Source organism: Camarhynchus parvulus, chromosome 2, assembly GCF_901933205.1.
Source record: "Camarhynchus parvulus chromosome 2, STF_HiC, whole genome shotgun sequence".
NCBI lineage: Eukaryota > Metazoa > Chordata > Aves > Passeriformes > Thraupidae > Camarhynchus > Camarhynchus parvulus.
Window position 1 is genome coordinate 47586635 of NC_044572.1, and position 25961 is coordinate 47612595.

The following is a 25961-nucleotide window of genomic DNA, read 5'->3' on the forward strand; positions in this document are numbered from 1 at the left end:
CCCAGGTGAGGTTTAAGAAAAAAGACAGCAGTAACAGCACAGTGGTAATGTCACAAACTCTACTTCAAAAGAGAGAGCAAGGAAATGGTAGCTCACAGGTCACCAATGTACAAGGTCATGAGTGTAAGGCAGTGACAACTGGCATCACTTTGCATTACGCTCATACAGGATGCCCTTCCTCCCCTCACCCCCATCCCTTCTCTAAGCAGACACACATAGGCATTTTATTCCTCTGTCAAATCTCTGACATGAGAAATGGTATTTCAAAACAGAGAACGGACTCTGTTTTCAAGACAGCTTGGAATTAGGTATTTATAGTAAAACAACATATTTATATAAGGAGAGAGAAAAATCTAACAAAAAGTTTGAAATGTATTCAGCACTGGAACCTTTAGCACATCATATTCAGCTCAGTTGGTAGTTTGCATCCCTCATCACATGCATTGAGCTGCCAAAGATAAAGAATTCAGCATCTAAACTCGCAAAGCTCTGGAGAAGCTGGTGGGGGTAGGATACGGGTACCTCACTGTCAGTGCGAGCTGTGCGGGGCTCAGCTGCAACCACAATGGGCAACAGCCACACACACACACACACACACATAGAGGGACAAAGCAAGCTTGGTGACCTGGAATCACAGAATCTCCTGAGTTGAAAAGGACCCTCAAATGTCACTGAGTCCAGCTCCTGTCCTTGCACAGGACAGGCCCGAAGGTCACACCATGTGCCTGAGAACACTGTCCAAACACTTCCTGATCTGTACTTGTATTTGTCAATTAATTGACCTACAAGTCAGAAAGCAAGATTCTTTCTGTCTGTTATTTCAGCATATCAAGGCAGAATTTTAGTATGGGGAAAGAACAGCTTTGGATGGAACAATATTACTTCTTCTACAAGATACACGCGAGATACCTTACTCAATATTTAAACAAGCTTTACAAAAGGCAGTAGCTATGCAGATTACCTAGAAAGGCCGGAATTTAGCTCCTACAGCCCAGCAACACTGTAACTCTGACAGAAGTAACTTGACAATTTCTTATGCCCTGCTACTTATAAACTACCCAATCTACCTAAAGTTTGCATGTTTGTACTTTGTAGAATACTTAAAGTAATGCCAATTGTCTAAAAAATTCTATGGTCTGTTGTACAGCCCTGCTTTTTCACGTTCTCCTATAAAAGATTCTTGATCTATCTTGGGAAAAATCCCTTTTCATTTGGCAACTCTAATGAGTTTTTTCCCAAAATCAAGACAGAATCATGTCAAGCCTGAAATTTATGTAAGCATATAAAGCTTGATTTATAATTTTTGTTGACCAAACTTTCTTCTCCTGTAATCATTTAAAACTCAGGCAGAAGCAGGACTAATGAACAGACCTAGGCCTCCATCCAGATAAGCACTCAAAGGCCCTGAAAGAAGGAACTCTGCTGGAAATCGGGGGCCAGCTCTCTTGCTCTGGACTTCATAGCCAGTTCACGGGAACTGAAGCACAGCCTGCACCACTCAAAGTCCACAAAATGAACAAAAATTTTTTAAAAAAAATCCCAAGATTATCCATCTATTTCAACTGGTCTGGACACCTGCTTATTAATTCTTTTTTTGCCATTTTAGTTATGTAGCTGTAATTAGATGCTCTTTAATGTCGCTTCCTAACACTATTCTGTGATTCTGTGCAAATGTAAAAAAAATCAGAACAAGAAAACCCCCAAACCTGAACAACCACAAAATCAAACAGATCAAACAAAAAAACTCCAAAGCTACCAAATAGGACAAAATGACAACCAAAAGCTGCACCCAGTAATTCTGTGCAAAATCCCTGATGCCTGTGTAGCACAAAGGCACTTTCATTGTCTGCGTTGATTGTGTAACTACACAGAAATTACACAGAAAAGCAGCAAAAAAATGCCCTCAAATGGCGTACGCTGTATCTGCCCCAGGAGATGCACAGTTCTGTCACTGATGAGCCCTTGGAGCAAACCTGCACCACAGGCAAACATTTTTATGGAACTGAGGTTATGAAGTCTTTCTAAGCTGTTCCTTTAAAAAGCAATTCTAGATATTATGCCTGTAAATCAACATTTTTGTTAATGAGACAGTGGTTGCACTGGCTGACTCTACTGCCTGAAAATCATAATCCTGAGATTTAGACTGCACTCAAATGGGTCATACAAACCCAAAACCTAATCACAATAATTTTAAGTGTTTGCCTATTTGGCTGGTATTTATTTATAAGTCACCTCCAGCTGCTGGGGATTTTTGGCAGAGCTACCATTTGCATGTAAGGCCAGTTTACTCCTAGCACCAGTTTCTACTCTTCAGTTCTAACCTCAGCCTGTTACTACTCAGCATGTACAAAATCTGTATTGTTTCCTCATAAGCTTTTCCTGCCCTTCAAGACCCCACTATGGTTTCTGGGACCACTGTCTAGAAACCACTCCTGTGAGCTCTCTTTAAGTTACCTCATAAAGACTAAGACAGGTTCTTGCTGGTGTTTCAAATACATATACACAGCATTCTTTATTGTTGCTCTTTGCTCTTGTTTATTTTTTGTTGTTTTGGCAGGTTTTTCTTTCAAATCATTTCTTTTGGGCTCTTAATCTTCATCTCCACTTGCCAAAGAAAAATGGTGAACAAGGCACGCAGCTCTCAGTAGGAGCAGCAGCAACACTCAGAATGAGAAGAACAGCAAAACTGACAGCTGTGCTTTTCTGCACTGAGCACAGTGGGTAAATCAATACCCCGGCAGCCCTGCTGCCATCTGTGGAGTTTCTGGAGCAGACTGGTTATTTATAGAAACTTGTTTGCACAAAGCCAATATTTACCTGTCGGGGCTGTCAAAATTTGCAATCCATCTTTGCTGTTACCCTGCTGTTTTTCATGTCAATAGTGGAATTTTCCAAAAGAAAATACGGTAAATGTTTCCCCCCTCATAAACGTTCCCTTCCTGCAAGGGTTGGTTACGTTAATTGTTGCAGCAGGAATGCATCTGGTTTCCATAGGGCCTTGGGGATCCTCCAGAATGCAGGAAAACTATAGGGGATGTCAAACCTAAAGAGCCTGTTTTTCTGTCTTGTTCCAGCAGCAGCAGCATGGCATTTCCCTGCCAAGGCCAAGTGGAGATTTAATGTTACAAAAAAACAATCATTCCCACTCTGAAACTGGAAAAGGTTTTCTTTTGGAATGTTGGGCTGCTGCTGTTACTGTTGTAACCATAATCATTATTTTCAAGCAGACAAGAAGTTTTAACGTGAAATTTCAGTGTATTTGCTTTTAAAAGTGAACTCAGATTCTAAGGCAAGAATGAAATGCTTGGGTGATCTCAATCCTGGCTCCTTGCAGACTGACATTTACATCACCGACCTACAGGCATGTCCAAAGGAGATGAGAAGGAGGAACAGACTTCTGGTTTCTGTCCCAGTTTCTTCAGGTCAGAGACTGGACTGCAGTGCCAGGGCAGAGTGAAGTACTGGGGATGGCTTCTGCCAGTACCTCTGGGTGGCTTTTTAAAGGCTGTCACTAACTAGGACTGTCCTCACAGAGCTTTCAGCTGTCAGTTTTCTGAAAATAAAGGGTTCTACATAATCAAAGACCTATTGAAAATGGCAGTCAAACCCAGCATCCTAAATCTTTATCATTTTCCATTTCATTGAAAGAAGGTATCTGCTGCTGTAAATCACAGAGGTGCTCAGGGTACAAAGCCAGCTCTTGAGAGCACCTGGAGTTTAAGTGAGATACCATCACCCAATGGGTCAGCACCCAGCCACATCACTGGCCAGCAACCTGTGCATCCTTGCAGGACAGAGCTGGAGAAAGCAGGGCAGGACTTAAAGTAGAGCAGGACTTAAAGTAGGGCCAGTAGAAGCATTCTTCAATAAATGGTTTAGAGAATTAAGGATTAAATTATTCTGTCAGATGAGGAATGGATTCTGTGATCTGTACAGCAAATAGCAGTGGAAATAGGACACTGCTTAAATACATGCCAAGCTAGCAGCCATCTGAAAGAAATGGAGAACAGGTGAATAAGGACACTACAGAGAAGCAGAAAATCTTTTCAATTTGCTTCTGTTTGTTGTAATATTAATTACTGAGCCCTATGACAAACAGCTTCCTAGCCTTTGGGTAAGAAACGACATAGAGCCAGAAAATGGAACAGGGAAATTTCTCATTCTTGTTTTCTCTACTGAGAGTCACAAAAAGGTTCCTCTTTTAGTATAATATGGTTTCAGATGGTTTTTGAATATTATTTAAAGAGCATGTCAAAGCCACAACAAAGTAATTCTTCCTCTCAGATAAGGTCCACGAACTCCCCCCAGGGCAAGTATTAGAGAGCCTGCAGGAAAACTGCTTGTTAGACAAATGGAGCCACAGATGTTACTTTTATCTCGTGTACAAAGCAAGGATGTTACATACAAGGCACAGATACCCAATTACGAAAAGTACTATTTTTAAAACAGACTTTTCTCCAAAACAAAAGGCTCCTAGAATTTTGTCTTTTTTTTGTGGGGGGGAGGGTGAGAATTTTTTAGTCTTGTTTCTTGCACTGGTAATTGGCATTAAAATTTTTGAGAGCTGATAATGCTCAGGACCTCACAAATTCAATCTACTGGTGACAAATGCTCTTGTCATATATGCACTATATCCACAAATGCATAATTTCTTTACCTTAGCATAAGCATCTGAAGCATAGTATGGAACCTCCAGGGCTCAGAGTTCTCCTGCACTCAGATTTATCCATAGCCAGAGCATGGTACTTTTCATTGCACTACATTATTAACCAAGTTTTATGTTAGTAATATCAATGCTTCTATTGTGCTTTGCCAGACGTAGTCTAGCAACCACTGGGCTATTGCTCCATGTTGATTAGATAAATGTTTGTTCTATCCTGCCAGAAAGCAAACAGTGCCCCTATCCCAAATCTTTGCTGGTGAAGCCATGCTTCCTTTGTTAAGCTCTGACAGATCTCACAGCAATAAGAGCACTCCATCAAAAGAAGAGCAGTCTCAAGGAAAGGGTAATGGGAAAACAGTGGCTGAATCTAAGTGCTAGACTGGAGCTCACAATGTCCATTACCCAGAAATTCTCATTAACTACAGACAGCACAATATTAGCAATGTGCCCTACTTGACTAAATGTTAGCTAAAAACTTGACAAGCACCACAGTCTGAAGGTTCATTTCCCACTTTAAACACAAAAAACCCCAAAACTGAAAGAAGGCCATCCCTTTAATTTATGCACTGTACTAACATTTAGGTAGCATATATCTAATTGCTGACTCCTACAGATGCCTTTATATGACCTTGGACACATAATTTAATCCTTCCATGTATTCATTCTCCTTTTGTCTTACTCCCCAGCACTGAAGACTGGCAACTATCACATCTAAGAGAATAAACAGAGGAAACTAATGCTACAGGTAGTATCAGTATCTCTCCTGCATATGTTGCTGCAACTCAGGGTTTGAACCACTGCCACTCTGGGCTACAAGATCCAGAAGGGCAACTGAAAATGTTGGGTACTTATGCTTTCTCCTGAATTACCTCAGAACTTAATCTAAGAAATGTAATTTTCAGATACTATTTCATTTAAGGAAAGAAAACCTGAGCTAAGTAATTGACTTGATTTATACTGTGGCACATAATACAGGCACTCAGTTCTCCAAGAGGATCCTCATGGCTTAGAGGGCATTGGGAAATGTTGTGTCCTGAAGCATGCAGCAAGGCAGATGGAATAGAAGTTTAATGGTGTCCTCTGCTCCAGTGTCTATTACTGAATGCCAGGAATGGGACCAGGATGACCCAAGTGATCCTTTTCAATTCAGTGGTCATTAGTCTTTCCCTCCTGAGTCTGTTTTAAAAGAAAAAAAGGGAAAAAACTGATTTCAGCCCTCAGTAGACTTGTGTGATTAGGGTAATGAGGAAGAGACCATTTTACAAAGCAGTTAAAGGATTCTTTCTCTCTTTCAGATTTCAGAATGCAGCTGGTTTCAAACTCCCAGCTGGCAAAGAGGGGACTTCTCACCATAAGTAGTCTGCTTAATCTGGGGACTTCTCAATCAGGCACAGATGAAGTAGTGACATGATTACAGGCCTTGGTCAAGTGTTGCAATGAAAAATGATTTATACTAATCAGTATTCTCTAGAATCAGTGCAAAACAAATCCAACACAACTACAGACCTTGAAAGAAGTCTTAGCCACCACTCTTTCTTTTGTCTGAAAATACCATCTTGACAGATCTTAGCCAAGTAATCAAATACTTACATGTAGCACCCAACACATCCTGGCCATCAGAAACATCAGTGGCATCTGTTAAACACCATCTGTAAATGCCCTTTTGGTGTTCACAGGTTGGTTATGACCATAAGGAAAACTTAACATTTCTGACATTTCAGTGCAGTGGTGCTCCCTACACCTCTAGAGATTTCCAAGTTGTCAGAAGCCATCCACTGTTACCCACGACCAAAAAACCCTTTCTGTCTCTGCTCTACTGAACACTGAACTGAAATGCTCATGCTAAGACAGATGTGCAAGTCTCCTGATTTGTGAAGGTATCAACTACTATGCATAGGCTGTTTTAAATCAAGCTTAAACAGCAATTTACAGACAATTTAGAGGGCTAGATAAGAAAAAGAAGATGTGAGAGGTGGATTTGGCTGGCTCCACTTAGCTTTTGGGGCACTGTGGCATAGAAACCAGATACTTTCTTGCTGTGATCTCCTGATGGCAACTTCTCTTTATCCCTCAAGTCTATTTTGATGCCTCAGAGCAAAGTACCAGCCTCCACTTGGCCACTATGTGTTATCTGCTCAGTGGGATGTTAGAAAGAAGGGGAGAAGGGGGGAGGGGGGGGGGGGGGGGGGGGGGGGGGGGGGAGGGGGGGGGGGGGAGAGAGAGAAGAAGAGAGGGGGGAGGGGGGAGGGAGGGAGGGAGGGAGGGAGGGAGGGAGAGAGGGAGGGGGGGAGGGAGGGGAGAGGAGGGAGGGGAGGGGGGGAGAGAGGGAGAGGAGGAGAAGAAGAGAAAGAGAAGGAGAAGGAGAAGGAGAAGGAGAAGGAGAAGGAGAAGGAGAAGGAGAAGGAGAAGGAGAGAAAGAGAGAGAGAGAGAGAGGAAATTTACTGCAGTCAGAATTGTCAGAATAATGGGGTGACTTTGGACCAGATTTCAGTCTGTCTCACACTGGATTAAAAAGCCAGGCTTTGGACCTCAAACTGGTAGTATTTGTGACACTGATGTATTAAAAATATTAAAGATAAATAACCAGTTTTGAGACCTTTTAAAAATATAATACATAGGAACTTGAACAGGCATTTATTTCAGTCTGCCTGCCCTGTATCAAATTCCAGATGACCATATGGTTTAATGCCTCACATTCACCTACAGCAAAGAAGGCTCTGCCTTACTGGCCAAATGTGAGCCATGCCTATGACTCCAAAAAGGAATCCAAACTGTTCCTCACATCATAAATCATGCCCATGCCACTTCTATCAGAACATGAGCCTTTTTGCTCACAAACATGATCAGGGTCATTAAGATCCCCTCATTAGCAGTTTTATACTGTCTCTGCATCAGCGTGGATGGGCTGAGAGAGGTCAGACACTGGAACCTCCTTTATTCTGCACAGGAGAGCACATAAGCCTGGGGAATGGAGAGGGTGTTTTTAATTAATCCAACATAAATAAAACTGCCTGAAAACATAGTGAGGAATAGAGACTCAGCCTTCTGTAGGTCAAACCTAAAGGCTACATTTGTACCCTGGGACAACTTCATTATCCTCAGCTGAGCTGCACAAGGGATTAATTTAACCCTCTGAAAAGGGTCAAGAGAAACTGGGAGAGAAACAGAACAACCCATTAATAAGAGCTATAAGAATACATGTTTGTAGAGTTTAGTTCAAATTCCTCCTTACAGCTGCTGTTTTTAGTGTAATCAGGTACATTTAGTAACATCACAATTTCTATTCTGCTCCATCTGCTGTTGTCAGAGCCCTTTCTTCTATTATATATTCTCAATAGCTTTTAATTTAAATCATTTATATTCTCAAAACCCTAAGATTCTGAAAACCCTAAGAGAAGCCTAAAGTACTGAGGCTTGTTCACCTGTCTACTTGAAATTTTTTTTTTTTGCTTCATTTTAACTAATTCTAAAAATGTATCGGTAAGCCAGAGAACATTTTTTTTCTTAATGAAGCTAATTGTTTCAGCTGTGGGCTGCAAGCAGTGTTCCTATTCCAGAAGGAGAACACTGTCAGATTCTAAATGTGACTGTGTACCTTAGGTGTAAAATTGTGCAGTAGCTCATAATTGTATAGGCTGCCACTACCAAGCTAGAAAAAGAAAAAAAAGGGTGGAAAGACAAAGCATTAACAGCAGAAACATCCTAGGACTCAGCATTTTTTAAGATCAGGGACATATTTTTAGTAGCTATTTATATTTCTGAACTTTCCTTCCTTTAAGATGATTGGTGTTTGGGCAGCACGGTGAGGATGCCACATTGTCTTTTTATCTGTTTTGATGAACTAAAGCATCCCAATGTAAATGGAAGCACTGGAAAATGTAAATGATACTGAAGTTACTCAAATACTTTTCCCAATCCCAGCACTTGTAGAAACAAGGAGGAAAATACCTCTGTAGTAGATATCTAATTGAAGGTGACCTACCTATGGCGTCCAAACCAATATGGCCTGTTCTCTTTTTATCCCTCCCTCTCCTTTCCTTGAGGGTTCCCTCATTCCTTCCTCACCCATAAGCCAATTTACACTTCTTCCCATCACACAGCAGGCCTGCATCTTGCTCCAAGAAAGGAAATGTGCAAAGCAGGAGGAGACACTGGGGACACTCCAACCATGTAGCAACCAAGCAGCCCATGACCTGCAACTTCTGTTTGATCCAACACCTCTCAACAAACAACTGGCATCACTGGTCTAGTTTAAACCTTGATGGTGCCTAGCTATGGACATTTATCTTCACACGTGTGATATAGTATGCTTACTCAAATTTTAGCCCTTTCAGACCCAAATTTGGCTCTAACCATGGTAAAATTGAGTTTTTGAAGAAAGACAGCCCCCATTTGGATGCAGTGAGCCAGAAATAAGTTGACAGAACATAAGAAACAATTTCAGGGTTAGCACATAGTGTTTCAGGGTTAGCACACAGTGTTGGCTACTCCTGCTCCTCTACAAAACCACTTGTGTTAAAGGAAATTTCACATCTCCTGTAAGAAACTAGAATCGCCGTATTTTAACTACAAAAGCGTCCTTGGCTAATAAAATTTACATCTATAAACATTATTGCAGCTTGTTTGCAGGGAAACCTTAACCCTAAGGACTCAAGCCTATTTTTGCCTGCTCTGAAGCACTGCATTGAATCCTCAGTACTTTACACCTGCAATACCCCATGAAGTAAGGACAGCGCTGCTGCTCAAGGGTGGCAGAAGCAGAAAGCCAAGGATCAAGAGGGCAGTTCCCTTGCTTGCTTCAAGGGGGTACACCAAATCTGTGGTGGATGGAAGGACTGAAGCAGATTGTGTCCATTTGATGTAGTCATCAACCACACCATGAGACAGGGCTTTCTCCTTTCCTACTTCTCAGAGATAGGATGCCTGCCAAATACAAATAATATTTTCTTGCTCAAGGCTGGTCTTAGTGTTTCCACTCTGGATATGGCATGAATGTTCTCTCCTCCCTTCACAACACACACTGCCAGCTTGAACCAATATTGGCTTACTGTTCTGCCTTTCCCCAATTTTCACTCTTTTTTGTCCTCAAAGGCTGCAAGGACCTGCACCCTGCTTTCCTCCTTGGGATTTTGCTGAGCACTTTCTGGCTGTCATTCTGCTTTGGTAAAACTCAGAGCAATTTTACTTCACTTTTCCAGAGTTTTAGAGAAAAGTCCTTTTGCTAGCTTTCCTAGTTTTAAGTAAGGATACTAAAGATTTACAGAGAGATGCATCAAATCAGCCTGTATGGAATAGGAAACTTGCTCTCTAATGTCAGGTATGCCTGCAGCTTGCTCCTGCTTGGAGTGTAGCTTCTAAGTGATCAGTTTGGCCAACAGAGAATTTATTATGCCTCTCCAGCTGCAAGTTGAAGCAAATCTGAGTGTCTCCTGATGTCAATGGAAAGCTACTAGATATCATCTATAAACATCTCAGCCTGACTCCTGATACTTGCACTACTGAAAACAGGACCACAAGCTTTATAGCATCACCCTGGTACTTTTACTTCTAAAGTCCTTTATCTTAGGACTGATTTTCTAAAATAAACTAGAAAGGAATATAAGGTGCTATGATTTAATGTTTTAAAAGACAGCCACCTAATTCTGAAGGCTCATCATCAGCTTCTGGATGAGAGAGAGGCAGCAGAGAAACACGCCTGAGATTTGGCTCCCCTTCTTGTTCTCCTAAAAGCAATCTAGAATACTTAGAGTAGGATATCTGCACTGGAGGTGCTGTAGCCAGGTCATGCTGATATTTGCATGAAATTTTGGTGGTTATCATGAGATGTCCTCTCCTATTTACCCTGTGGCAAGACAAGCCATATTAAAGCAAAGCCCTGGGGGAGACAGTGGACTGCCAGATCAGTGAGAAAAAGTGAACAGTCTGTACAGTAAAGCTCTTTTTCATGATGCTAACTGAAGCTTTGCCAGAGGTGAGGTTTCTAAGCAGGGATGATTTTCATCATCACTGAAGTAAGGCCACCCTCAAAAGACCCAAATAAAAGAATGACATCTAAGCATTACACTGAAACCAACTAATAGACTAGCCAAACTCTTTTAAAAGAAAAATTCAACAAAATCTAACCACCTGCTAGGTTAAGCCAGTTTCTATTGAAAGACCAGTAACTCCAGTGTGGCTCTTGATGAGAGCAACACAACTGACTGCAGGGGGTTGGATTATCATCTTTAGAAATTGGTGGTTAAAGATCCTGAAATACCACAGGATTAAGAGCAGAGCAGACAGAATCTCAGCTGATCAAATGCTACTGTCAAACACACAAAGTTTAATATTCCTTTCTATCAAACCCAAAAATATGCATAAAATAGTGGAAATCTGCTCTTTTTCTTTATTTTCAAACTCATACTTCTCTATGGTATTTTCAGAATTGTCAAGACTGATAAGAGCAGGAAAATAACTTGATTAGTACCTAAAATCTTTATATTGTTTTACAGCCTTGTTTCACTTATACATTTGTCAGTATGGCATATGTATTAAATTATCCTTTTTTGCCTTTTAAATCTGCCTAGAATCACATGAAAAATTAAAATTAACCTGGAAATACAGAGATCTTCATCTTCTGCAGAAATTTACATTTCCAGTGAAGATCCTATGAGTTGTACTAGTAAAAAGTCTTGTAGGACTACAGAGCTAACTAAAAGGTGATATATTCCCCGATTATTTGTAACACAGAGACAACCATTTTACTTTTTGCATCAGTAATGTTATCTCCTCCTACTACATAAATCTGTATTTCCCATTAATTTCTAATTGGATGCATGCATACTAATATCATATTGAGAAAACCCTCTTGTCTGCAAGACCAAAGGACTCAGCTTTCCTAAGAAATCTCTTACACTTTTCAAAGTAACTCAAATCATGCTTGGTTAGCACTTGTATATTGGAGTAATACCACTGAAGTCTATGTAATGGCTCCTGTGACTAATTCTGCTCAGCACAACAGAGAGCTCAAAAATTTCTTATAAAGCAACCCATTCTTAGACATAAATTAAATGTGCTTTGGTTAATTATGTCCTCTCTTTCTCATGTACACAAGGAAAAATCAAAGAAACAGAGAACTAAATTGTAAAAACTATAAATAAAACCTTTCTTTTTAAATATATGGAGTAACTAAGCAGTATCCTCTGTGGCCATAATATCAAGACTTGTGCCGATACACTGCAGAGTTAAAATAAACGTAAAACATTACAGCCAGAATTGAAGAGCTAAGCATTCCCAGCAGGGCTTGATTGTCAACCTATCATGATCTAAAACACACACATCTACTTCTGCTGAGTCAATGTGATTTTAAAAAAAATGGATTCTTTTTCTAAAAAAAGGTTCCCTACATCTCCAAGGCTGTTAAGGTTAGCATGGACTATTTATAGACATCAATGAAAAAGGAGGAAATCTTACTTTGCTCTCCTACTGTTTGCCTACTGTTTGGTAAGAGTAGCTTGCAGGTTTTCTGCAAAATCTCTATCATCTCTTGACAAAACTGGAATTATCAACAGGGCACAATTGCATGGCAGCAAGATAAATCAGTGACATTACAGAGTGACTTGGAAGGATGAAACAATTTGATTGACTGTGCTGCTGGACTGTAGCAGCCAACTTGGCTACAAGTACACACTTTCTCTTCCTCTCTCCCTTGCATCCCGAGAGCAAAGCAAGTAACAAGCTGTTATCCCTGGTGGAACAGTCTCTTTTGTGTATCAGCAATCGAAATTGTTACTTGTTTTGCGACTGACACACACAGAGCTCTCTGACATCTTTCATTTTCTTTAGGAGGAGATGCCTTTTGGCTGACTTCATGGTGCAATTTGACCACTTCAGCCCAGGAGGAATTCAACTCCTTAATTCTGGAGACCAGCCTAAAAAAGATGCAAGTTCTAGCACTTGTTTCAACACGGCCAAGGTTTTGCTTTCTGGACTGGTGTTCTTTTTAAGCAGCTCCTGAGTTTGCACCCTGACCATGATCATGTAAGTGATGGATAATGCTGAGGTGACCGGAATTGTGAGGCAGGACCACTGTGCTCAGCCCCAAAAGTGACCCACATCCGCCGTGTTCACTTTTTACAGGTGCTCTGTGGCACTGGCAACATGTAGGTGCTCCAAACTGGCTGTGACATCGGGGATGCACAGTACCCTTGCTAGGTTAAATGGTTTGCCAGCAGCAATGATGCAGAGGCAGTGATGAGAACACCAGATTGAGGGCATGATCTGAAAGGATCTGGATTGGGGCCCAGGTGTCTGCCTGTGCAGGGGATCATGATGAAATGTGCACATTTCTTCACAATCACAAGAACCACACACTGTGATTATCTGCTGCAAACTGCAATAAGCTCTGGGATTTTGGTGCAATAAAATCTTTAAATCATAGTTCAGGCAAACTTCTGGGATAATCAGCAACTGAGCTCTGGTGTTTAAGTTGAATGGGGACTTTCCTATACTTTTCACATCATGAATCTGTCATTCATCTCTCCAGCTGAAAAAACACAATTTACATTCAGTTACCAGTACCCAATAACATCTAACAAAATTAGAAAGGTGTCTCTTTTATCCTTTGTTGAAAACTGACAGAAAGTCCTTTAAAAACCAAAAAAAAGGAACACAATCCAGCAATTGTTTATCTTACCAGGTCAATGATAAATGTTTATGGTCAGAAGTGTATGCCTGAAACGCTTGATATTTACTCCACCAGAGACATTCTTAGTCAAAGTTTCTTGCTTATACCTTAAATTTGTAACACAAATTGAAAGCCTTGAAATGCACTGGGCTAGAACCTTTAGCAACAAAAATTGTTATTGGGATTGGTGCAAAGTTCATTCTGGAGTAGATGCCCATGACTGTACAATGATGGAAATCCTGCATGCAAAGGTGAACTGATACATAATTTCATGCATGAAAAACCAGAACTTATTTTAAGACTCACTTGTACCTTTTCAGTACCAATGAAAATGAGCATAATTTCACTTGCCATTGAAAATAAAACTTATGACATTCTAAGCATAATGGCAAAACACCGTGTTGCTGTTTGAGATAGGGTGGTAATTTGAATAGGGGATTTTAAAAGGTAAGTTGGGAAGTGGGAACAAAAGAATTTACTTGTGAAACTGCTGTGAATAGACTTTCCACTCTTCTATTAAATATTTAACTGGGTTATAGTAGCATTTAAAGGCAGCAAAATTCAAGACCAGCCATTAACATATAAATATAACCCAGCTCCTCAGTGCAGTTACAGAACACCAGAGGTGTTCCTAACTCAAGCCTTTGATTGTTTACTACTCTATGCACCAAAGCAACTGGTCCTGTGGAAGTGAGAGGTTTCACAGACATTCTTTATCTCTTTGCAGCTACTCCTAAGCATGACCCTGAGAGCTTGAACAGACAACAAGGAGTCTCACATAGGGGAGGCTCCCCTTTCTGAGAGCTGAGAGGAGCTTCTGTTGGCCAAGTGGCTTAATTCCAGCATCCAAAGGTAAGTTTGGGGAGGGAGAGAGCAGAAGGTCCCTTGTGAGGGCACAGTGGGGATCAGGAGAGAAGCCTGCTTGATCCACAGTCCTTCCCTTCCCTGTGGCTCGGGCCGCAGATACATTCTAACCCCTTGTGCTGAACACAGGAACTGTGAGGTAGCTTCCTTGCAGGACACGATCTTCCACACAAATGTTCCTCAGCACCACGCTGAATTATCTGATGGGGAGGTGATAACCTTGTGGTGCTGCCAAAAACTGGGCCATGCTTCCCTTGTAGGGCACTCAAAGCTTTAGCTCTAGCACGTTCTGGCACATCCCAGCTGGCTGAAAGCCAAGGGCTCTGCTAAGGCTGGTTGTGCTGAGGCAAGGGAGCAGTGCAGCAAAAGGCACACCTTGACTCTGCTGCGCCTTTTGCTGATGATCCATCCACATGGAGGAAGGACAAGCTCTGCAAAGCCTTTCTGGTGCTTTCATGCAGGACAGCAGGAAATACAAGAAGACAAACACCTGCATTTCTCAATCTGCAGATACCTTCTCGCCAGTCCTTCAGGAAGTCTACCAGAGCTGGGATAAATCTATGACAACTTACACCTTTGCCAGAAAAAGAGTGGGAACTGGGAAACACACCACACCTGGAAGAGGGACTGTGGCAGCAGCTCTCTGGCCACAGAGAATCACAGGCACAACTTTCCCAGGCATTGTCCTGGGAAGGGCTGTAGAAGATCAGGGAAAAGGATGATAAACAATTCTTTCTTATCTTCACTTGCTGCACCTGTTGAACATGTGGAAAGTGTTATGGAGATTTGTTTCCCAAAGGGTGGTTTCTTAATTGGCCAATGGTGATGGTGTTTGAATTGAAGGACCAGTTGGGTCCACCTGTATCGTGAGTGTCTGTAAGGGTGATGGGTTTCTTAATAAGTATAGAATAATGAAGTGATTGATCAGCCTGCTGAGAATCATGGAGTCAATGCTAATTATTACCTGGCTGGGGGCCTGGGATGACAAGGGGCTGCAAAGGTAGACTGGAATAACACCATCCTTTGCAGTGGCTTCTGTAAGGCACCAGACAAACCCTAGTCTGAAGTTACAACCTTATTAACTTTCATGGCAAAGCACTTGCAGAGCTATACTTGTAGGGATCTAGAAAATCTATTTTTGTTTATGTTTTCAAATCTGTTTAATTGACTTGGTGAAGCTAACAAATAAAGAAACATTCTGCAGCTATCCTGAAAGTCTTCCTTTCACTTCCAAGATCCGTGGGTTCACGTCTTTCAGAAATGTGAACTCATTCAAATCTTTTCACAATTTCCCCCACTTTTAAAAATATTTCCATTTCTTTCTCACAGGTGTCAGAATACAATGACAGCTTTGATCTTACTGGAGATAACTGTATGTGGGTAGATTCTTTTTCTTGAAATGCAGACTGGGAGTGGATCCAGAGGTCAAGCCAGAAGGTTACCTATATTTGAAAACCACACTTACAGAAAATCCCTTTGTGTGGCTTCTAATACGAATGTGAGTCTTGAAATACCTAGCTTTGAATGCTGCTCTCTGTATCACGATGCTCCAAGTCTTAAGAAAACTGAAGTTCAAAGAAAAGGGAAGACTAAGAGAGTTGGGTTTGTAACTATGGAACAAGCACTTTCTTTGCCACATCAAAAGCTCTGATAAAAGGAGTCCAGTGATTAAGGATAAGAGCATATTATTTGATGTATTAATTTGACAGTGGGCTAAGCATTAGTAAGAAGATCTCCTTTTTCACCCCATTACAAGATTGCTTTTGTGCATTACAGAGGAGTTTAAAACATCCTAGATAGAGCTAATCAAAGTTCTAGTTTAAATGAAGGTCATGCATGTCCTCTGAGGTCTAACTTTCACATGCTTTTTTTCAAACCACTTAACTCCTAGGTAGCAAAACCTGCTAGAATTTTGTCAAGTCCACAAAAAATGGATCTGTACTCTTCAGACTTTTAAAAATGCTGATGGTGTATTGCAACATGTATGGATTCTGCAGGTTACCAAAACCAAGGATGCATAACAGAATGAATATTTTCATATTCAGAGTGACTGTCGTGACCCTGACTGTACTGAAACTTTATTTAATTTGGGTGAGGTATGTATGCAGATGATGCTACACTGGGAAGTGTAAGTATGGAAGACAAAACACTTTCAAGTTACATGGCCTCTGATAAAGAACTTCAAATGGAATCTCTCTGACACAAAGTCAATGTTTCTTCCCTTGTAAGGGAAGAAGTCTAAGGAGGGCTTGAGTTCCTAATGAAGGGGGATGTGGGGTGTGTGAGCATTTTCTCAACAGATACTCCAAGAGAAGGAGGTACCAGCAATATGATCTCAAGAAAAAGGGAGTTAATAAAAACTTCTGCTTGTGGCCATCAGTGCTGCTGTCCCCACTTTTTTTTTTCTGAAGAAGCAGCAGGTGGAGGGGAGGGGTATGATTTTATTAAAGTGTTCTAGTTCTCTGGAAGATATCAAGTCAAAATTGAGAGAGTATGTACAGTTCTTTTCTTTTACATTTTTGCATCTGAGAACAGTAAAAAGCAGTGATTTTAAGTTGGTTTTTGAGGAGACAAAATAAGTGAGATCCATAAAGGCAGCACACTTGAATGGGCAAAGACATGCCTCCTGGAGCCTGTGCTGGGCTGAACTCTAGCTTCAAATGATAATATCCATGAGGTAGTGGCATACGATTCCTCTTCATGAGAGTAGTCCTGAACTCCTGCCAAAAATCCCTCTATATGCCACTTAGTGCTTTAAGACAAGAAGGATAATGACAGGTCTGTAAAATCTGCTGGAATTGACAGTTCTTATTGTTCTGAAAAGTTTTTGTGACGCACAGGAATTTTCAGATTAGCACTGCACAATGTTGAACAAAATGGGTGTCAAGCAAATCAATGGGCTTTTCACAGTTCACAAGTCTATGTTTTACTGCTGTTCCATTTTTATTCTGTGCTTGGTCTTGCTTTGTTGTGTGCATGTGCCATTGGAGATGTGATGTGTATGCACTGAACAGGGAGTGAGTTTTCCATGGCATGATGTTCCATGTAAACCAAGGCTTAGCACGGAGAAGGTTTTTCTCCTAAAAAAGTGGAGTTTTTTTTCAGACACAAAAATAAGGAACTGTTTATATTTGTGTGGTCAGTCTTAATTGGAGTTACAACTGTCTTCTATTCTTTTGGAGGTGAATGCATTGAGCCACCTTTTTTACACCTGTGTGTAAAAATTTGTGCCAACTCACTTGAATAATGGGGTGAAAATACAATATACAACTGAGGCAAAACTGAAGACTGGTGGCTCTAGCATCTGTATACCTAGAACATGAGTGACCACGAGGGTTTTTGTAACTGAAGGAGGGTTAAGATCCAGGGAAATAATTAAATATTCAAACTTAGTATCTCTCAACACATACAAAGCTCAGATCAGAATTTCTGCTCTATGCTTCCAGTATAGTTTGACATATGGGTATAAAGCTCTACAAGCAGATAAAAGATAACCCATTAAGCTTAAAGCCCATAGAAACAAAACAAAACCTCTGGAATGCCTACTCCATTTCAGTTTTCAATTTACCATCATTGAGGCAAATAGAAAGAAAAAAAATAACTTGCTGCCTTTTTGAAAATCTCGCTCTTCCCAGAAAAATATAAGCATAAGACTGAAGATCAGAGCAATGCCTGGTGGCATCTCGTGTAAGTCAATGGAGCTATGCCAATTTGGTCTGGCACCAAGCATTTTAGAAGACATATGAGCCCATCAAACCAAGTGTTTTCCAATGCAACCAATTAAAGCTACCCCAAGATAGCATTTTTTTTTTCAGCTTCTGCATCCTCCCAACTGCTGCCAGCATGCCACAGCTCTCACTGAAGCCTACTCACTCCTCTGTTGCTGGAACTCTCATAGCCTGGGAATCTGAAATGCCTCTCCCACGCAGATCATCCCCAAGCACTAACGACGAGCAACAGTACTCTGCACCATCAGGTCAAAAAACCAATGCAAGCACGGCTTGGACTGCAACACAAGTTTTTCCACCTCAGGCATCACAGGGGTTGGAAGCCCTCAGACAGACTGATCCAGTGCTTAGCAATTATAGGCTGTCTCTCTCTCTCCCTCCCTCCCCAGCCCCCTCCTTTTATCTGTTAATGCACGGGGGTAGACAAGCAAAAAAATCCCTTCAAACAAAGGTTATGGGAGAGAGAGGAACTCCATCACAGACAATGTTTGCCTAACACTGGTGACTAAACTTGAGAGGTTTATGTTGTTTGAACTATATCCCTGGAGTGCTAACAAGAATTAAAATATCATCTTAAGAGTTGCAGTCACCTTAAAAGACAATGTTCTCCTATGCTTTCACATCAGCAATCATAAAATAAAGCAGGAGGCAGAAGGTATGGAACAAAAAACCCGCAAAGGTGCAATTAAGCTTCATTTTGATGCATCCCAAAGGTGTCCAAAATGACCAGCCTGGAGTCAGGAACAACCCATGCCCAGGTGTGCAAGGGTCCAGGCTTTCTCACAGATTTTTATGGAATATCTTAGCCTAGATCAAAGCATCCACCTTCAAGATGGGGGAGTGGGCACATCTCTCTGCCTAGACTGCCGTACGCAATGGGATTTTTAGCTACACCAGTGCTAAGTAAATACAAATGAACGATACAAGACCCTGGGGAGGGTGACATAGCAACAAAATACCTTCCTCATTGAAAAAAAAATATTCATTCTTGGCACTTTCATCACTGCTGAACAAAAATAAGAATTGCAATAATAGCTAACAGTTATCTTTTTTTTTGCATACCTTAGAAAAATGCCTTTTTTTCTAAGCCCAGTGCCAATAGGATGCCTGGGGCCATCATTTCAATAAAAGGTGACCCAAACATCCCTGGGAAATACAGGGAAGAGTGACTTATATCTGTGTCTTCATAAAAAGCAATAAGTCAAGCTTAATAAGGGGTCCCTCCTGCATTTGTTATACATCAGGTTAAACACTCAAAACTACACAGAGGAGTAGTATTACACACACCAATAGACACTCTCCCTGTATTGATGCACTGAATTCTATGTTATGTATTTTTAAAAAAATTATATTGATCCAGCAGCTCTTCAAAACACTGACATATTCTTTTTTGGCATCAACTCTGAGGCAATGCTGCATCCTTTAACTGGAGGGATAAGCTCCATGTACACACCTTCCTGCCACAACTTGCAAGGCAAAAGCAAAGCTGACCAGTCAAACCAAATCTAAGGAAATTTACACCCTCAGCCTGAGATTCCCAGGCAGCAATATGACTCCTCAGCAGTTCCTAACGCTGGGAAATGAAGTGCTGTGTTAAGTTCTAAAATGAACACAAAATACCAAAAATGGATCCCTAGAATGCAGCCAGCTTCAAACAATGTTTGCACCTAGTTTGGTTACTATAAAATACCCGATATACTTGACAAGCTCAGGAACAGGGTGAAAAAAACAAAAAGTCTTTTTCTAAATATTTTTTTTCTGATGTCTGCCATTTCTCCTATGTATTTTCACAAACCAGATAAGATGACTACAGTCTCAGAGACGGTTAAGCAGAGACAACCATGAGCTTCATGCAGCAAAGCTCCCTGTCACGATAAAACATGAACAACACTGAGCTGAATTCATGGTTGGTGTAAGTAACCCCAGAGGGCTGCAGAGGGACAGATTTGCACACACACTTCCCTCCTCTTTCTAGATATACTGTTTCTGCTTTACAGAATCAAAAGCAGAGTCCCGAGAGGCAAAGAAATCAACTTCTAACACATGCCCCACAATGGTGAAAAAGGAAACTCTCCACACTTTTCATGTACTCACAGGTTTCATAAACAAATAGGAAAGCTTTTGAATTAAATGTGGTTTAAAAAGCCTTCAAAGAAGAATAAAACAATTTGAGAAAAAGAGAAAAGGTACAGGAGGAGTAGGAAAAGCAATGACTTTTTAGTGCTGAACTCGGTGATGAATGATGAGCAACTCGTGTTTTCTTGGCTCAGGGTCTAAACTGGCATTTGACAAATCCCTGTAATAACATACCTGTTATTATTATACTGACACCAGAAATACTGGTGATTTCATATGGACACCTCAGACTTTTGTGCCTGCAACATTCTGCTCCATGTGGTTTGCTTTGCTTTCCTTTTCAAACGCAGGGGTGATCTGAAATACCCCAAGAACACAGCATCCTTCCACAGACTAACCTCAATTAGGCTGAAAAAAACACCCAAGGCAATGCAAACAGCTAACTAGTTTGTCTGATGCCCGAGATCATTCGGAAGAACATATCTCGCTACACAAGACAAAAAACCGAGGAATTCTTCGGGATATCTACAGTCGCTACTAATTCGCTTTCTGCCATCCCTCGGCACCACCAATCGCTCCATGCCCGGGCTGAAACAGGATAAAGTACACGGCTTTACTTACAGAGATCTCGTAGCTCCATCGTTCCCGATGACAAATTCACCTCCCACACGGCCGCGAGCGGATGACTTAATGCAGCCTTTGGCGGGCGGCACCGTGCGCACGGCGGGCAGCGGCGGGCGCTCCGCGGCGGGGGCGCGCTCCGGGCGCGGCCATGGGCGGCGGGCAGGCACGGACCGGCGCTGCCCCGCGGCCGCGCTCCGCTGCCCGCGCCCAGCTCCGCTTATGTGCCGGGCGCCCGGCGGGCTCCCATTGGCACGGGCGGGCGGCGGCAGCCAATGGCAGCCCACTCCCGCGGCAGGGAAACTCCTGCCCGCTTATTTAGCATCTCGGGAGAGCGTATTTCCGAGGAAGAGCGCCGCTTCCCTCGCATCCTGCCATCGCACGGCGGGGATGAGCGGAGCAGAGATCGCCGTCTCTGGGGCTCCCCCCGCGCCGCCCGCTCGTTTTGCCTCAGAGCCCGGCGCTCACCCGGAGGAAGCGCTGATGGGGACCCCGGCATCCGCGTCCACCTTGGCGGGGGCCGCGGGGGAGCGCGCCGGAGCTCCACAATTACTCGCTCCATCGCCATGGAAACAGCCTGGATGCAGCGGGCTGGATTTGTGTAGCACATCTGCTGCCAGGCTCCTAATCAACTGCAATCTCATCTTTTCTCCCTCTGCTCGCGCTGCTTATTTGATTGTGAGTTTGCTCTGTCTTTTCATACATGCTGGGAAAGTACACGCAGACAGAGCTGTGTACACGGTGACTTTCTCCCTGTGCAAACACGTCAGGACACACGTATGTGTGTGCACACACTCCAAGAGTACTCACTTGTATGCATGCTAAGGAGGTACACTCTCTGTGTGCCCAAATCACACGATCATAGACTAAAAGATCCATCACCTAGCTCCATCCCCCTGCCATGGGCAGGGGTAGCTTTTATGAGTGCTGGTTGCTTGAAGTTCCATCCAGCCTGGCCTTGAACACTGCCAGAGATGGGGCATCCATCTGTCCCAGAGCCTCATTACCCTCACAGTAAAGAATGTCTTCCTAATATCCAATCTAAATGAATCCCCTTTCACTTTAAGAACACTATGCTTTGTCCTGTCACCCCATGCCCTTGTAACAAGTCCCTCTCCAGCTAAGGAAAGTTCTCTAAGATCTCCCTGGAGCCATCCCTTCTCCTGGCTGAACAACCACAACTCTCTCAAGCCTGTTGTCATAGGAAAGGTGCTCCAGCCTCCTCATAATCTTCCCTCTTTTGGACTTGCTCCAACAAATAGTACACCTTAGTCACATTTCAAGTTTAAGTAACTGACCAGCAGAAGACAAGACTACTGTAAAAAATACTGTATTTTGCTTTCCAATTCCATATATTGTGTCTCTCCAAAACAAGGTGAAAATCTGAGACAGCTTTTAGGAATCCTCCAAAAATGCATCTGGCACCCACAGACAGTGACCTGAATCTTCAGGCAACTAACTCTACACTGGGTATTTCCTGTCCTGTTCAGGGTCTGATGAAACACACCACTAAGAAATCTTTATGCCCAAAGGGTTGACAAAAATTCTGTGCTGACCTCTGACAATATAAGGAAGGAGAGATCATTAGAAGAAAGGAAGTGACACTGGAGAGAAAGAAAAGATTCCTAAGCCACCAATGCAGTAAGCAAAGGAACCGTATGGCAGTTACGGTTCATTCAATTCATCCTTTCCATGCTTCTGTGACTGCAACTGCAAAATGAGGAGAAAAATCAAGTTCATGCATTTATATTAAAAAGACAGCTTCAGACAAACCATGAGACACTGGCATACTATTATTATGGTTTTAAGAATTTTAGATGGAAAAAAATGAGGATACATTCCTTTTTTAGGAACCCTTATCTGCATTTGTTTGACCAAAAGAAGATTAAAAAAATTATAGCCCTTCTTAAAAAACCCTCAATATTTCTATATTGCACTAATAACAGCATTCCACTTCATGTGCCATGGTAAACAGAGGTAGATTCATCTCCTTGTACAATAAATGTCACTCCCTGTTAAATATCTTCTACCTGAGTCTAATCCAGACTCCAGGAAGGTCTTCCAAACCTCAAGAGCAAGGCTGTAAGAGAAGGCTACTCCAGAGATTTGGGTTTCCAGGGCATCTGCAACTCAGTTACAATTCTTGACATAGAAAAGGGCTTCTGAGAGAACTGCATTTGTGATGGCTCAGGATGCCATAAGGGTTCACTTCTGGTGATGCTGTACTTCTGACTTTTCATTTGCCTTTGGAGCAGCACCACCACCATAAGGATTACCCTAAGCTTGCCAGCTTTTGCGGTCATTCTTTCAGTTCTGAAATATTCAACTGTGGAAAGGTATTCAGAGTGCATTGTAAGGGAATGAGGGCTAATTAAAAAGCCTAGATTCGCTGACAGAACTTGCTGCAAAAAAAGCAGTCTGTTCCATTCCATCCCTCTCCCACCCAAATCACACAGGGAAGAGGGTGGTCGGAGAGTGTGGAGCATGCTCTGTCATTTGTCTGTGAAGGGTGAAACACTTCAGCAGTTTCAAGGTTATTTTTGCTAGCTGTTATTGTCATGTCATGGACTGGAAGCATTGTCAATATGTAGAGCTTAAAATAGTCATGCAAACCAACAAGTTTAAATTCTACTGGACAACAAAAATCAAATAGCACATTCCCAGGAAGTCTCTGCAATTAGTATTTTTAAAGCCAATATTAAATTGAAGAGGTTCCTGACGAAATGAATTGTTCCTTCCTGTTATGTGATACACAGAGTTCAAAACTCTTCAATAGGCTGTCCTTTGTTAAACAAAGCCCCACTGCAATCAAAAATAATGATTTGCAGTGCAACTTTAATGTATCTGGAGAAATTTTCCCTTGGCCCAGTTTCCAAAACTCCCATCTGCATTTCACATGCTGACAGGGAGAAGACTGTGTCCCAGATTAGGGCAACCAGTCAAGAACTCAGAAGACTCATTTTTAAGGTCTTTTCTTCCACAGGAAAGGAGCAGAAGTGACAGAGATCTGTACTTCTGATGACAGCAAGCCACTAGATTTAAGGTTACGAAATCTCACCTTTGTCTCTTTATTTCCTTAGCAATCTCCCCTGCAAATTGCATTTCTTTTCCTCACAAGGTTGTGTTGTGAGAATAAACACACTAAGAATTTCATTGCAATCTAAAGCAGGACAGGACACAGATACCAAAGAAAGCTTTTAAGGGAGATCAAAAATTCAAGGCTAGAAAAATCCAAAGCAGCATAATAAATAAGATTTGTGAAAAAATCTTCTAAGATAGCAGGATAAAATGATGCTGTTCAACTAGAAGGAAAAAAGATTTCCAGGAAGGCTTCACACCAAAGCTGCTACTTGTCAATCCGACAGCAGCTCCTGCCAGTATTCTGTCATGGGCTAAGACCTGTTTGTGTGTGGGAGCTGAGGAACAATCAGTGATGATATAATGCTTACTCATCCTTCCAGATCGTGGGTTTTTCTTTTTTTAGCCCAGATACCTAAAGGGGAAGATGGTTAACCTGCTAAGACTTCCCCAGTCATAGGCTTGATGGTTGGCTTCCAGTGCCATAAATTACCTGTTAATTCTGAGTAAACTGTCAAGCCCTTTCAAAAGTCCATTCGTAGAAGCAGCTGATTTGCACCAGGAACAGCTAGTCCTATTGATTTATTCCAGGAAGACCTACATATTTCCCTTTCACATCTGTATTCTTGAAGCGTCAATTAGGACCTATCTGAAGATAATACAAACACCTATTTCAGAGATTTCCAAGAGCATTTTTCACATTTAGTTTGGTTTTCCCCAAATCTTACCATCAGAAAGCCTCATAACTCTTTTATCAGGAGGCCCCTATACTTTAATTCGAATGAACAGCTTTGAGGGTTTGGTTTGGTTTTTCTACCTACTACTACTGTGTCAGAAAGAAGTTTTTGCATAGTAACATATAAACACAAATTAAAATGAAAATGCTGGGCCAGAGCATAAAGAGACATCTATCTTGTCTGCCATTTAAGACAGCTTGACTACAAACTGTTGAAGATTGCATGCAAGATGTTTTCCATTACCATCTGTATGGCTGATTACCTTGTCAAGTGAGCAGTTTGCCTTATCTCTCTCTTTGAATGACCACATTCACACCTTCCTCGGGAGGGGACCTCCGCTGATAACAACTATTGAATATCGGTGCATGACTGATAAGAACATAACATCCCATTGTGAGATGCTCCGCCAGAGGGGACCTCTATCCCATATACTCAATTCTGAAATGCCATTCCACAGTCCCCAGAGGAACTATTTTCTTTCTTCAGAGAACATCTTTTACAGACCTTGTAACAAACACCACTTCAGAGGATAACATTTTCAATGTGCCACCAACCTACATGTATTGTTACTCTGTATTAGTGACTGTATTGTTTATTTTATTCTTTTTTTTTCTTTAACTTTATTGCTGCTCCATATCTTTGAGAGCTAATTTAAAATTGTAGATTGGAGGGGTGGGGGGGGTTTATTTCAGGGGAGAGCAACTTTCAAACAACCACAAAGCTTATCTGACTAGGAACACACAAGTGATATATAAGCTGCTGAAAACAGTCACTAAAACAGCTTTGCAAATCAGATTAGACATGACCTTCAGAGGTGATCTGCCACCATAGCACCCAGAAGGTCTCTGTGAATTACAGAACCACAGAACCTTTCATTCTGCAAAGCATTTCCACCATCCAAGCACCAATGAGTGCATTCATGTTCACTACCTTCCCCTGTGCTTTGACCACAGGGAGCATCCAAGTCTCCTCATGCACCACCAGGTTGGTTGCCTGCATTGTGAGGATGCATTCACATGTTAAAAGACTTCAAAGACTAAATAAAATCTCCACTAGTCTTATACAAATGAAATCAGAGCTTTATAGAATTTCATACAACAGTCCTGGACATACGCAACAGTAGTCTGGATGATGACTGTCTAGGGGTGTTGAATTTGCAATTCTTCTTTATCTTCCCTGACAACTGAAGCTCTTCAGCTAAGCCAAAGACAGCCTACAAACAATCCTGAAATTGGCTACAGGAACTGACATGAATATTTCTCAGTTTTCCTATTGCTAAATGATTACACGTAGTCTGAGTAGTGAAAGGAGACTTCCTAGTCTAGACAACATGACTGTAGGCTCCATTTGCACCTCCAGTGTTAACTCCAAGAAGATCTGAAATGCCTTGGCTTTGATACAGATCCAAAATATCCACATCTTAGAAAAACAAACCCCAAAGAACCAACTAAACAAAAAGAAGAAAATCACCACAACTGCATATAAGAAACCTAGTCTGAAAAAGGAAGAAAGAGAAATTGGGCTGCTT

At 41.7% G+C, this 25961-nt stretch overlaps 1 protein-coding gene across 5 annotated transcripts in view; it reads right to left on the reverse strand.

Annotated features, from left to right (window-relative positions):
* The window catches only part of ELMO1 (engulfment and cell motility 1), a 302044-nt gene that overhangs the window by 60835 nt on the left and 215248 nt on the right, over nucleotides 1–25961 (reverse strand). Inside the window, exon 1 of one of the 5 annotated variants that reach the window (XM_030965316.1) lies at nucleotides 20619–21429. The exons of the other annotated variants lie outside the window; for them this stretch is intronic. The gene's annotated coding sequence lies outside the window, so the exon portion shown is untranslated. Of the gene's footprint in view, nucleotides 1–20618; nucleotides 21430–25961 lie in introns of those variants that run through there. 5 annotated transcript variants of the gene reach the window in all.